Source organism: Arachis hypogaea, chromosome 9 (assembly GCF_003086295.3).
Source record: "Arachis hypogaea cultivar Tifrunner chromosome 9, arahy.Tifrunner.gnm2.J5K5, whole genome shotgun sequence".
In the NCBI taxonomy this organism is placed as follows: Eukaryota; Viridiplantae; Streptophyta; class Magnoliopsida; order Fabales; family Fabaceae; genus Arachis; species Arachis hypogaea.
In genome coordinates this window covers 59,684,451-59,699,972 of record NC_092044.1, presented here as the reverse complement: position 1 = coordinate 59,699,972, position 15,522 = coordinate 59,684,451, and the positions used below count along the sequence as shown (strand labels likewise).

At 40.2% G+C, this 15,522-nt stretch overlaps 1 non-coding gene across 1 annotated transcript; it reads left to right on the top strand.

Annotated features, from left to right (window-relative positions):
• Positions 1-14,189: 14,189 nt before the first annotated feature.
• Positions 14,190-14,297, top strand: LOC112713543 (small nucleolar RNA R71). Its single transcript, XR_003158515.1, has one exon. It is a non-coding gene; the product is annotated as a small nucleolar RNA R71 (small nucleolar RNA).
• Positions 14,298-15,522: the final 1,225 nt, after the last annotated feature.

Below are 15,522 nucleotides of genomic sequence, written 5' to 3'. Positions count from 1 at the left end.
ATTATCTTAGGTCTAGATTGGTTGTCTAAGCATCATGTTTTCCTTGATTGTTTTAAACGAATTGCTATATTTCCATCATCTGAAATGCACACTGAACCAGTTGAGTCTTGTACTTTCTATTTGAATTCCCTAAGAGTTATTTCTAGTAATAGTGGGTTAGAGGGTTACGTTCTACTATCGGCTAGCTCAGAAACTAATGAACAAGACTTGGAGCAAATCCGAATGGTGAAGGAGTTTCCTGATGTTTTTCCGGATGATATACCTGAGTTTCAACCTCAGAGAGAGATAGAGTTTAGTATTGATCTGGTTCCTGGAGCCGGACCAATTTCTATAGCACCGTATCAGATGTCATCATTGGAACTAGCAGAGTTAAAAAAGGAGTTGGATGAATTGCTAGGGAAGAAGTTTATTCGTCCGAGTGTATCACCATGGGGAGCTCCAGTGTTACTAGTAAAAAAGAAGGATGGTGGAATGAGGTTATGTGTGGATTATCGGCAATTGAACAAGATCACAATCAAGAACAAGTATCCACTCCCAAGGATAGATGATCTGATGGACCAGATGAGAGGTGCAACAATATTCTCGAAGATTGATTTGCGGTCAGGTTACCATCAAATCCGGGTGAAGGAATCAGATATACCTAAGACTGCCTTTCGAACTAGGTACGGTCACTATGAGTATACGGTTATGTGCTTTGGACTGACTAATGCTCCTGCTGTATTCATGGATTATATGAATTGCATTTTTCATCCGTCTCTAGATCAGTTTGTGGTAGTCTTTATAGATGATATCCTCATCTATTCCAAGACAGAAGAAGAACATGGAGAGCATTTGAGGATTGTGTTGCAAATATTAAGAGCACGGAAGCTATATGCGAAATTGTCGAAATGTGAGCTTTGGGCGACAGAAGTGGCATTCTTGGGACATGTGATCACACGAGATGGTATAACTGTAGATCCTTTAAAGATCGAGGCCGTAGTACAATGGAAGCAACCCAAGACAGTTACAGAAGTTCGTAGTTTCTTGGGATTAGCAGTATACTATCGGCGGTTTATCAAGGATTTTTCACAGATAGCTTTACCTTTGACTCGCCTTACTAGGAAGGAAGTTCCGTTTGAGTGGACAGAGAAGTGTGAAGAAAGCTTTGAAACTTTAAAGGAAAGGTTGACGATGGTGCCAGTTTTGGTGTTACCAGACCCACAGGAACCTTTTGAGGTGTATTGTGATGCTTCTTTTAAGGGACTTGGATGTGTATTGATGCAGCATAGGAATGTGGTAGCTTATGCTTCGAGACAACTAAGACCTCACGAAAGGAACTATCCGACACATGATTTGGAATTAGCAGCAGTGGTCTTTGCACTTAAGATTTGGAGGCACTATTTGTACGGAGCCCAATTTGAAGTTTTCTCTGATCATAAGAGTTTGAAGTATATCTTTGATCAGAAAGACCTTAATATGAGGCAGAGGCGATGGATGGAATTCTTAAAAGATTATGATTTTAAGTTGAGCTATCATCCTAGGAAGGCAAATGTAGTCACAGAAGCTTTAAGTCGGAAGAGTTTGGGCATATCCTGGATGATGATCAAGGAAGAAGAAATGATCTCAGCCTTTGAAAACTTAAAATTAGGAATGAGAGAGACATCAAGAGGAATTGTTATGGCGCAATTACAATTAACATCTGACTTTAAGATAGCTATTCAGCAAGCTCAAGCCCAGAATTCAAGAATGCTGGCATTGTTAACACGGATGAAGGCAGATCAGCCGGAAGAGGTACGCCAAGATAAAGAGGTAATATGGAGATATAGGAACCGAATTTGTGTACCTGCTCAGGAGGACTTGAGAAAGAACATTCTGACCGAAGCTCATGAAAGCATATTTTCTATCCAACCCAGAACGACTAAAATGTATCAAGACCTGAAGAAGATGTTCTGGTGGCTGGGAATGAAGAAAGATGTCGCAACATATGTTTCAAAGTGTCTCACTTGCCAGAAGATTAAGGTGAAACATCAAAAACCACCTGGAACCCTGCAACCATTGGAGATACCGCAATGGAAATGGGAAGAGATTACGATGGATTTTGTTACTGGGTTACCAAGAACCTCTGCCGAGCATGATGCAATTTGGGTAATTGTAGATCGATTGACAAAATCAGCATATTTTTTACCAATTCAAATTGGTCACAGCTTGGAGAAACTCGCCCGGTTATACATTCAGGAGATAATATGATTGCATGGAATACCTTCATCAATTGTGTTAGACAGAGATCCAAGGTTTACTTCTAGATTTTGGGGAGCTCTACAGAAAGCTTTTGGGACGAAGTTGCACTTAAGTACAGCATATCACCCACAGACTGATGGACAGACAGAATGAACAATTCGTACCTTGGAAGATATGTTGAGATCTTGCGTGATGGACCAACAGGGTAACTGGGACAAATACTTGCCATTTATTGAGTTTGCCTACAACAACAGTTATCAACAGAGTATCGGAATGGCACCATATGAGGCCCTCTACGGAAGAAAGTGTCAATCACCATTATGCTGGTATGACAAGGAGGAAGGCAGGATTTTGGGGCCAGACTTGGTACAAGAAACTACCGAACGGATTAAGCACATTCGAGAGAAGATTCAAACTGCCCAAAGTTGACAAAAGAGCTATGCAGATATTAGGCGTAGGCCCTTAGAATTTAACGAAGGTGACCATATTTTCTTAAGAGTGACACCTACGACTGGAATAGGTAGAGCTCTTAGGACTAAGAAATTGAATCCACGATACTTAGGTCCTTTTCAAATTCTTAAAAGAGTCGGTCCAGTAGCATACCAAGTAGCTCTCCCTCCTTATTTGTCAAACCTTCATGATGTTTTTCATGTTTCACAACTCAAAAAGTATAATCCCGACAAAAGCCACGTTTTACAACCAGAGACAGTACAGCTGCGAGCCGACTTGACATATCAAACCCTACCAGTCAGGATTGTGGAACGAAGTGACAAACAGCTTAGAGGCAAGACAGTATCATTGGTTAAGGTAGCATGGGGACAAACTGGGACTGAAGAGTACACATGGGAGCTGGAAGACAAGATGAGAACAGACTACCCGTTTCTCTTTTCAGGTAATTGAAATTTTGAGGACAAAATTTTCTTTTAGGAGGGTAGAATGTAACGGCCTAGCACCGAAAAAACGGCGCTTTTTGGGGATCAAACGGAATTTTTACAGAATTTTTAGGAATTTCTATGCATATAAGCACCTCCACTGCATAGGTGCTGCATCATCAAGCTGCTGAGTCAGCAGCTTGATTGCACAGGACACCTTTCCTAATCTAAGAAGGCACATCGCGAAGAGTTGCGTTTTTGAGCCACTCCGGGCCCGAATTTCAAAATTCTGATTTCCGTGGTTAGTCTCTATGTGACGAGCTGGTCACGAATTTCGAGAGGAAAATTATATTAATATAATATTCATATATTATTATTTTATTCTGAATATTATATTATTATCTTCTCTACTGTGATTAATGTTGATCTATGTTTAGTAATATAATAACTGAGCTAGAAATCTACCGATAACAGATAATACCGGCATTCTTAGATGAACTTAGCACTGCTAATGCTTCATCATATATCTTTTATTCTTATGATTATCCAGTTACTAGTGTCATTTACACTAAGTAACTTAATGTTTATCCATTAGCAGTGTAATTACTTAAGTTCTAATACATCTAGCTTTAGTAATTATCCTTTTTTGAGATATTTTGACAAGTAACTTTTGGATAATCATCATCCAAAAGCCACGGCCTCCCTTGGACAGCTTGGCTATAATTTTTGTTCTTGGAAAAGCTTAGAACACCATGAAAGAAAACCATGAAACTTCCATGAACACCTGAGCTTCTTTCTCCATTTTTTCTCAAACCGGAACCCCTATCAAAAATCTAATCTTACCAAAGTGTTCACCTCTTCCTCCTCTTCATTTCTATGTCACTTTTCATGGAGTAAATCAAGGTATGAAGGCTGCTCCTCCTCCTTGAAGGTTCGGCCATGGTGGTTCCTTAAGCTAATGATGTTTTCTTCATGTTTTCTCTTAGGATCTCTTATTCAATCACCAAAAGCTCCAAGAAAATGTGATTTCTAGTTACCTTAAGGTGAGAAAAACCTTCTTTTCATCATCATGAAGCTTCAGCCTTCATGGTTCATAAGATTCTAAAGTTGTTGTTGATGTTAAAATAGGCGTAAAAGTGCTTCTGGAAGCTTGTTTTTGGTGCAATCTTGGACAACAGCAAAGGAGGTAAGGTTTGGTAAATTAATCAATGATTGGCTGTGTTCTTGAAGTGTTAAATCAGATCTTGTTGCTTGAGGTTTGATTTTGGGTGTTTGTGTGATGGTTTGATCATGAAATCTTGTTGTTTAATGCTTGAAAATCATGTTTATGATGGTTTTGAAGTGGCTGTTGGTGCTGCTGGAAAACGTGACATTCCAGCCATGAAAATCATGATTTTTTATGCTTCTTTGATGTGCATTTAATGGCTGAAAAGTTTCTCTTTGGTTTGATAAAAATCGGGTTCAAATCGGTTTCCGAAAAGATTGAAAAACTAGCTGAAAATCAAGTAGAAATTTGATGAACTTTTGGAAAAATATTTTTGGTTTTTGGAAGAACATGAAAACGTGTATTCATGGAGTTTTGGGGTCAAAATGCAATTATTAAAAATTTTGGGGTCGAAAATTAATTAATCAAAAGTTGAGGGGCTAAAGTGCAATTATTAAAAGTTATAGGGGTCAGAGTGCAATTTCCAAGAAGTCCGGGGTCAAAATGCAATTTTTGAAAGTTAAATAAAATATTATAATTTTAATAATAAAATATTAATATATTATTTTATTAATAATATTATTTTAAAAATAATATTATTTAATTAATAATAATAAAATATTGATAAAAAGACAGTTTTTCCTAAAAGCCTCAGGAAGGCAGTTTTGAGTCCAGAATTCTCTATTTTCCTTTACTAAACACCTAAGAAGAGGTATAAGAGAAGATATAGAGGTATATGTGGTAAAGAAACAAGACTTTGAAACCTGTGTTTATGTTAAAAAGAAAAAGAGTTAAAAGTGATATAGCTGTGTACCTGACCTTACAGAGTAAACAGAGAATTGTAAAATGAGCTTTCTGTGATGTTGTAATGCTTGATTTATGATGATTGCTAAGTGATGGAAAGTATGGTTATGTGTGAATTATGAGCCTTCTGGAAATGCTTGTGAATGTTGTGCGGGGACGCCCGTATTGTGATGTTGCTTTCCAGACAGGCTGCGGTAGAGTAGTACCAGCCCTGCAAGCTGAATGCTTGGTAGAGGCCTGACTCGCATACCTGTGGTATATTGAGACCTGAGCAAATACCAGCCCAACAAGTCGAGAGCACTTGGTAGAGGGTATGCAGTACTTAATCTGGGATTAAGTTATGGGAAGGCCCTATCTGACTTGGAGTGTCGAATTGCGTCGGGTGCGGGTCGAAACCGACAAATGAGCTCATTACCTGCAGTAGGGACAGACATGCATCATACTTGTTTGTGCATTATTTATTGCTTATCTTCTTGTGTTCTTGTTCTATTCCTTGTTTGTTTGAGCATAACTGTGTGATTGCATATTAATGTGTGAATGTGCATTTACTTCCTATTTTCTCTCTTGTTCATGTGTTAGTTTATGTTGCTGTTATGTACATATTACTCTACATTTATTTATACTTCTATGACCACGGACATTATAAATGAACTTAACTGTAAACCCCGACCTTACTAAGAACTCCCCAGTTCTTACCCCTTACACCTCTACAGATGGACACAGGAGTCCTATTATACGAGATTGATCCACCGTACATCCACGAGGACCCGGTGCATGGCGAGTATTACATCTACTGTGCGGTACCTCGTATCCGTAATTATGTAGTTCGTGGTAGACCTTTCCAGTACCCTATTAGGACAGCATACTTTAATCCTGATGCACCCTATGATTTTCCTTTATCTTGGTTACACCCCGGCGGACTTGGGATACCTCATCCTGAGGAGCAGATGCCACCTCCTTCTCCCACCTGTATTTTGTTTGGTAGCTTTTATGGTTCCTGTGGCCAGCAGTGGTTCCTCTGCTATCACTCCGGCAGAAGAAGAGGACGAGGAAGAAGAAGATCCAGAGGAGGATCCTAACTTCATAGTTATCTCATCTGATAGCGATGACGATGAGCCAGGCGAGGCGCCAGCAAGCGAGCATCACCATTTGCCCGGTGGTTTTCTGTGAGGTACTCTGGACCAGGATTGAGGAGATTTTTTTTAGACGCCTAGTCTAACTTCAGTACATTAGAGTGTCTCCCTCACTTTTGTTAGCATGATTAGAGGGAATAGGCATATCATAGAGTTAGGCTAGCCTGGGTGCCAGTTTAGGGGCTTTTGGTCAGGCCAGGCCCTGGGGCGTCTTATGTACATATATGTACATACTATATGAGTCACTGACTTAGGGGTGCTGTACTATAGCTATATGCTTATATAGCTGAGCCACTTCTGTAACATGATGTATATTATAGTGTGTTACTCTATATTCTGTTATCTTTTGTTTTATGTATGTGAATGTTTAATTATCCCTTGATATATGGAGGGTATGCGACTTTAAATTATTCATGTTTTAAAAAAAAATTTACTTGTAAAATTTGCGGTGTTTTAACAAGGTACAGGCTTATATTTATTAATTAATAATACAGAAAAGGAAAAACAAGTTGGTAACATTCAATTTCTAGTATGATCTAGACATGCTAGAAGTTGGGTCGTTACAATTCGGTATCAGAGCGGTTCTTCCTGCTAGAGCCTGGGGAATGGACTGAATCATGCTTTATTGCATGCTCTGTGGTGTGTCTCATGCTTATAGGGTATCTATGTGATATGTGTTGCATGAATGTCTTTGTGCTTTCATTTTGATAATGTTCACGCCCAACTTGAGGTATTAAGACTGATCACCTTGGTATTGATTGTTTGGTGTGAACAGAATCAGGATGCCTCCACGGAGACGTAGCGATCGGGAACAGTCTACGGTCAACAATCCGCCGCGAAACGATGATAATCTGTTTGCTGCGATTCACGCCATGGCTGAGGCTGTGCGTGAAATAGCGACTGCTACTACCCGAGCAGTTAACCATCTGGGGGAACGTAATGGAGAGCGTAACAATGATCGTAACGGTGAGAATAGTGGGAACGGTGATGGAGATAACATGAATCATGATAGGCCTATGACATTAGCTGCTTTTTTGAAAGTTAATCCACCGAAGCTCAAGGGTACGACTGTAGCAACTGAAGCTGATAATTGGTTCCGAGGCATAAAAAGGTCCTTGAGGGCACAGCATGTCCCGAAAGAACAATATGTAGAGTTTGCTACTTATATGTTGGAAGGGGATGCTCAGCACTGGTGGCAGGGCATTCAACATTTACTGCAGCAAGATGAGGGTAATATTTTGTGGAATGCTTTCAAAGAAGAGTTCTATAAAAAAAATATACTTGTAAAATTTGCGGTGTTTTAACAACGTACAGGCTTATATTTATTAATTAATAATACAGAAAAGGAAAAACAAGTTGGTAACATTCAATTTCTAGTATGATCTAGACATGCTAGAAGTTGGGTCGTTACAACTCTCCCCAGTTGATCTGTTCTTGCTGCTCCTTCATGTGTTCAAAGCTTCCTTGGAGGTTTTGTATGTTCTCATTCACTTGGTTCCATTGCTCCCTTTGGCTATTTTGAAATTGGTTGACATCTTCCCTCAATTGGTGCAAATCTCCCTTCATTTGATGCACGTCTCCTTGCAGTTGCTCCCAGTTTACTCCTTCAGGAAATTGTTGAAGTTGCTGGTATTGTTGATATTGTGGTGGTTGAAGCACCAGGAAATATGGTTACTCCTCAGCCTCTTCTTCTTCTTCTTCTTCTTGTTGTGGCACATGAGCATGAGCTCTATGCTCTCTAGCCCTCTGAAGTGCATTGACAGCCAACACCTTGGCCATTTTCTTGGCAGTTATAGGCTTATCTTGCTTCATTAGTACCTCATCAATAACTTTCTCAACTCCAGCGTCATCACATAGCTCTTGTATGATGCTGGAGAATGCCAACCTTGTGCTTTCATTAGTGCCCTTCAATATCTTGTTGATGTTGTTGGCAATCAACTCTCCAACATTTACATTCTCTCCTTTCAAAATGCTGTATATGAGCACAGCTCTCTCCTTGGTCACCTCGGAGGTGTTGGATGTAGGAATCAAAGATCTTCTCACAAAGTCCAACCACCTCCTAGCTTAGGGGATCAAGTCCCTTCTTCTCAGCTGGTTAGGTTTTCCATCTTTGTCATTGACCCACTGCACATTTAGTACACAAATTTCGTTTATGATTTCATCAAATCCTGGGTCTGGTTGCTTCATCCTTTCCTCATAACTCTGAGTGGAGTCTGTCCTCTTCACCATCAGCACCCTTTCTATGTTAGAGGGACTATAGTCAATGGACTTCTGGTGCACGAAATTGTGATCAATACTTTTCACAACACAAATAATCCCCGGTGATGAATCCAAAAACTTGGTGTTCAATACCATGGCATAAACACAACTTCGCACAACTAACCAGCAAGTGTACTGGGTCGTCCAAGTAATAAACCTTACGCGAGTAAGGGTCGATCCCACAGAGATTGTTGGTATGAAGCAAGCTATGGTCACCTTGTAAATCTTAGTCAGGCAGACTCAAATGGATATGAATGATGATATACGAAAACATAAAGATAAAGATAGAGATACTTATGTAATTCATTGGTGGGAATTTCAGATAAGCGTATGAAGATGCTTGGTCCCTTCCGTCTCTCTGCTTTCCTACTGTCTTCATCCAATCCTTCTTACTCCTTTCCATGGCAAGCTGTATGCAAGGGTTTCACCGTTGTCAGTGGCTACCTCCCATCCTCTCAGTGGAAATGTTCAACGCACCCTGTCACGGCACGGCTATCCATCTGTCGGTTCTCAATCAGGCCGGAATAGAATCCAGTGATTCTTTTGCGTTTGTCACTAACGCCCCGCCCTCAGGAGTTTGAAGCTCGTCACAGTTATTCAATCATTGAATCCTACTCAGAATACCACAGACAAGGTTTAGACCTTCCAGATTCTCTTAAATGCCGCCATCAGTTCTAGCCTATACCACGAAGATTCCGGTTGAAGAATCCAAGAGATATCCACCCAATCTAAAGTAGAACGGAGGTGGTTGTCAGGCACACATTCATAGGTGAGAATGATGATGAGTGTCACGGATCATCACATTCATCAAGTTGAAGAACAAGTGATATCTTAGAACAAGAACAAGCGGAATTGAATAGAAGAACAATAGTAATTGCATTAATACTCGAGGTACAGCAGAGCTCCACACCTTAATCTATGGTGTGTAGAAACTCCACCATTGAAAATACATAAGAACAAGGTCTAGGCATGGCCGTGAGGCCAGCCTCCCAATGATCTAAGAACTAGATGTCCAAAGATGAAAATACAATAGTAAAAGGTCCTATATATAGAGAACTAGTAGCCTAGGGTTTACAGAGATGAGTAAATGACATAAAAATCCTCTTCCGGGCCCACTTGGTGTGTGCTTGGGCTGAGCATTGAAGCATTTTCGTGTAGAGACTCTTCTTGGAGTTAAACGCCAGCTTTTGTGCCAGTTTGGGCGTTTAACTCCCACTTTGGTGCCAGTTCCGGCGTTTAACGCTGGGAATACTGAGGGTGACTTTGAACGCTGGTTTGGGCCATCAAATCTTGGGCAAAGTATGGACTATCATATATTGCTGGAAAGCCCAGGATGTCTACTTTCCAACGCCGTTGAGAGCGCGCCAATTGGGCTTCTGTAGCTCCAGAAAATCCACTTCGAGTGCAGGGAGGTCAGAATCCAACAGCATCTGCAGTCCTTTTTAGTCTCTGAATCAGATTTTTGCTCAGGTCCCTCAATTTCAGCCAGAAAATACCTGAAATGATAGAAAAACACAAAAACTCATAGTAAAGTCCAGAAAAGTGAATTTTAACTAAAAAATAATAAAAATATACTAAAAACTAACTAGATCATACTAAAAACATACTAAAAACAATGCCAAAAAGCGTACAAATTATCCGCTCATCACAACACCAAACTTAAATTGTTGCTTGTCCTCAAGCAACTGAAAATCAAACAAGATAAAAAGAAGAGAATATGCAATGAATTCCAAAAACATCTATGAAGATCAGTATTAATTAGATGACCGGGGCTTTTAGCTTTTTGCCTCTGAACAGTTTTGGCATCTCACTCTATCCTTTGAAATTCAGAATGATTGGCTTCTTTAGGAACTCAGAATCCAGATAGTGTCATTGATTCTCCTAGTTAAGTATGATGATTCTTGAACACAGCTACTTATTGAGTCTTGGCCGTGGCCCAAAGCACTCTGTCTTCCAGTATTACCACCGGATACATACATGCCACAGACACATAATTAGGTGAACCCTTTCAGATTGTGACTCAGCTTTGCTAGAGTCCCCAACTAGAGGTGTCCAGGGTTCTTAAGCACACTCTTTTTGCCTTGGATCACAACTTTATTTCTTTCTTTTTCTTTCTTTTTTTTCTTTTTTTTCGAATTTTTTTTTGTATTCACTGCTTTTTCTTGCTTCAAGAATCATTTTTATGATTTTTCAGATCCTCAGTAACATGTCTCCTTTTTCATCATTCTTTCAAGAGCCAACATTCATGAACCACAAATTCAAAAGACATATGCACTGTTTAAGCATACATTCAGAAAACAAAAGTATTGCCACCACATCAAAATAATTAAACTGTTATAAAATTCAAAATTCATGCAATTCTTTTCTTTTTCAATTAAGAACATTTTTCATTTAAGAGAGGTGGTGGATTCATAGGACATTCATAACTTTAAAGCATAGACACTAAGACACTAATGATCACAAGACACAAACATAGACAAACATAAGCACTAAAATTCGAAAAACAGGAAAATAAAGAACAAGGAAATTAAGGAACGGGTCCACCTTAGTGATGGCGGCTTGTTCTTCCTCTTGAAGATCTTATGGAGTGCTTGAGCTCCTCAATGTCTCTTCCTTGTCTTTGTTGCTCCTCTCTTATGATTCTTTGATCTTCTCTAATTTCATGGAGGAGAACAGAGTGTTCTTGGTGCTCCACCCTTAGTTGTCCCATGTTGGAACTCAATTCTCCTAGGGAGGTGTTTAGTTGCTCCCAATAGTTTTGTGGAGGAAAGTGCATCCCTTGAGGCATCTCAGGGATTTTATGAGGAGGAATTTCCTCATGCTTGCTCCATCCTTTTCTTAGTGATGGGCTTGAGGTCATGCCTTCTCAGTTGAACCGGCTTCCCTCTTGAGTTTCTCTTCCATTGAGCGCCCTCTTCACAAATGTTTATGAGGACTTGGTCCAACCTTTGATCAAAGTTGACCCTTTTTTAGTTTGAAAGGGATCTCGGGGATCACCTTCTTCAAGGCCACAACTTCATAGAAGTGGTCTTGATGCACCCTTGAGATGAATCTTTCCATCTCCCATGACTCGGAGGTGGAAGCTGTTGCCTTCCCTTTCCTCTTTCTAGAGGTTTCTCCGGCCTTGGATGCCATAAATGGTTATGGAAAAACAAAAAGCAATGCTTTTACCACACCAAACTTAAAAGGTTTGCTCGTCCTCGAGCAAAAGAAGAAAGAAGAGAGTAGAAGAAGAAGAAATGAAGGAGATGGGGAAGGCTTTGTGGTTCGGCCAAAGGAGGAGAAAGAGTGTTTATGTTGTGGGAAAATGAAGGAGTGAAGATGGGTTTATATAGGAGTGGGGGGAGGGTGATGGTTCGGTCATCTATGGGAGGGTTTGGGTGGGAAAGTGGTTTGAATTTGAATGGTGAGGTAGGTGGGGTTTTATGAAGGATGGATGTGAGTGGTGAAGAGAAAGATGGGATTTGATAGGTGAAGGGTTTTTGGGGAAGAGGAGTTGAGGTGATTGGTGAATAGGTGAAGAAGAGAGAGTGGTGGGGTAGGCGGGGATCCTGTGGGGTCCACAGATCCTGAGGTGTCAAGGAAAAGTCATCCCTGCACCAAGTGGCGAGCAAATTTGCTCTTTGTGCCAAATCTGGCGTTAAACGCCGGGCTGGTGCCCATTTCTGGCGTTTAACGCCAAGTTCTTGCCCTTACTGGCATTTAACGCCAGTCTGGTGCCCCTTTCTGGCGTTAAACGCCCAGAATGGTGCCAGACTGGGCGTTAAACACCCATCTGCTAACCTTACTGGCGTTTAAACGCCAGCAGGATCTTCCTCCAGGGTGTGCTATTTTTCTTTCTGTTTTTCATTCTGTTTTTGCTTTTTCAATTGATTTTGTGACTTCTCATGATCATCAACCTACAGAAAACATAAAATAACAAAAGAAAATAAATAAAATATAACATTGGGTTGCCTCCCAACAAGCGCTTCTTTAATGTCAGTTGCTTGACAGAGGGCTCTCATGGAGCCTCAGAGATGCTCAGAGCAATGTTGGAACCTCCCAACACCAAACTTAGAGTTTGAATGTGGGGGTTCAATACCAAACTTAGAAGTTGGTTGTGGCCTCCCAACACCAAACTTAGAGTTTGACAGTGGGGGCTCTGTTTGACTCTGTTTTGAGAGAAGCTCTTCATGCTTCCTCTCCATGGTGACAGAGGGATATCCTTGAGCCTTAAACACAAAGGATTCTTCATTCACTTGAATGATCAATTCTCCTCTATCAACATCAATCACAGCCTTTGCTGTGGCTAGGAAGGGTCTGCCAAGGATGATGGATTCATCCATGCACTTCCCAATCTCTAGGACTATAAAATCAGCAGGGATGTAATGGTCTTCAACTTTTACCAGAACATCCTCTACAAGTCCATGAGCTTGTTTTCTTAAGTTGTCTGCCATCTCTAGTGAGATTTTTGCAGCTTGCACCTCAAAGATCCCTAGCTTCTCCATTACAGAGAGAGGCATGAGGTTTACACTTGACCCTAGGTCACACAAGGCCTTCTTGAAGGTCATGGTGCCTATGGTACAAGGTATTGAAAACTTCCCAGGATCCTGTCTCTTTTGAGGCAGTTTCTGCCTAGACAAGTCATCCAGTTCCTTGGTGAGCAAAGGGGGTTCATCCTCCCAAGTCTCATTACCAAATAACTTGTCATTCAGCTTCATGATTGCTCCAAGGTATTTAGCAACTTGCTCTTCAGTGACATACTCATCCTCTTCAGAGGAAGAATACTCATCAGAGCTCATGAATGGCAGAAGTAAATTCAATGGAATCTCTATGGTCTCATTTTGAGCCTCAGATTCCCATGGTTCCTCATTGGGGAAACTCATTGGAGGCCAGTGGACGTCCATTGAGGTCTTCCTCAGTGGCGTTCACTGCCTCTTCCTCCTCTCCAAATTCGGCCATGTTGATGGCCTTGCACTCTCCTTTTGGATTTTCTTCTGTATTGCTTGGAAGAGTACTAGGAGGGAGTTCAGTAATTTTCTTGCTCAGCTGACCCACTTGTCCCTCCAAGTTTCTAATGGAGGACCTTGTTTCAGTCATGAAACTTTGAGTGGTTTTGATTAGATCAGAGACCATGGTTGCTAAGTCAGAGGTATTCTGCTTAGAACTCTCTGTCTGTTGCTGAGAAGATGATGGAAAAGGCTTGCTATTGCTAAACCTGTTTCTTCCACCATTATTGTTGTTGAAACCTTGTTGAGGTCTCTGTTGATCCTTCCATGAGAGATTTGGATGATTTCTCCATGAAGGATTATAGGTGTTTCCATAGGGTTCTTCCATGTAATTCACCTCTTCTATTGAAGGGTTCTCAGGATCATAAGCTTCTTCTTCAGATGAAGCCTCCTTAGTACTACCTGGTGCATTTTGCATTCCAGACAGACTTTGAGAAATCATATTGACTTGCTGAGTCAATATTTTGTTCTGAGCCAATATGGCATTCAGAGTGTCAATCTCAAGAACTCCTTTCTTCTGATTGGTCCCATTGTTCACAGGATTCCTTTCAGAAGTGTACATGAATTGGTTATTTGCAACCATTTCAATCAGCTCTTGAGCTTCTGTAGGCGTCTTCTTCAGATGAAGAGATCCTCCAGCAGAGCTATCCAAAGACATCTTGGATAGTTCAGAGAGACCATCATAGAAAATTCCAATGATGCTCCATTCAGAAAGCATATCAGTGGGACACTTTCTGATTAATTGTTTGTATCTTTCCCAAGCTTCATAGAGGGATTCTCCTTCCTTCTGTCTGAAGGTTTGGACTTCCACTCTAAGCTTACTCAATTTTTGAGGTGGAAAGAACTTTGCCAAGAAGGCATTGACTAGCTTTTCCCAAGAGTTCAGGCTTTCTTTAGGTTGTGAGTCCAACCATATTCTAGCTCTGTCTCTTACAGCAAAAGGGAATAGCATAAGTCTGTAGACCTCAGGGTCAACCCCATTAGTCTTGACAGTGTCACAGATTTGCAAGAACTCAGCTAAAAACTTATGAGGATCTTCCAATGGAAGTCCATGGAACTTGCAATTCTGTTGCATTAGAGAAACTAATTGAGGCTTAAGCTCAAAGTTGTTTGCTCCAATGGCAGGGATAGAGATGCTTCTCCCATAGAAGTCGGGAGTAGGTGCAGTAAAGTCACCTAGCACCTTCCTTGCATTGTTGGCATTGTTGTTGTTTTCGGCTGCCATGGGTTCTTCTTCTTTGAAGATTTCTGTTAGGTCCTCTACAGAGAGTTGTGCCTTGGCTTCTCTTAGCTTTCGCTTCAAGGTCCTTTCAGGTTCAGGATCAGCCTCAACAAGAATGCTTTTGTCCTTGCTCCTGCTCATAAGAAAGCGAAGAGAACAAGAAAATGTGGAATCCTCTATGTCACAGTATAGAGATTCCTTGAGGTGTCAGAGGAAAAGAAAAATGGAAGGCAGAAGTAGAAAATTCGAACTTATCAAAGAAGATGGAGTTCGAATTTTGCATTAAGGAATAGTGTTAGTCCATAAATAGAAGGATGTGAGAAGAGGGGAAGTAATTTTCGAAAATCAAGTAAAAGATTTTGAAAACATTTTGAAAAACACTAATTGATTTTCGAAAATAAAAGTGGGAAAGAAATCAAGGGATTTTTGAAAAAGAATTTGAAATTAGAAATAAAAAAGATTTGATTGAAAGTTATTTTGAAAAAGATGTGGTTAAGAAGATATGATTGGTTTTAAAAAGATGTGATTGAGAAGATATGATTTGAAAAACATTTAAACAAATTTGATTTTGAAAATTAATGACTTGGCTATCAAGAAAAGATATGATTCAAACATTAAACCTTTCTCAACAGAAAAGGCAACATACTTGAAATGTTGAATCAAATCATTAATTGATAGCAAGTATCTTTGAAAATAGAAAGAAATTGAATTTGAAAAAGATTTGATTGAAAAGATATGATTTGAAAAAGATTTGATTTTGAAAAGATTTTGAAAACTTAAAAAAAATTTGCATTGAAAACAAAAATCTTCCCTCTTGTGCCAT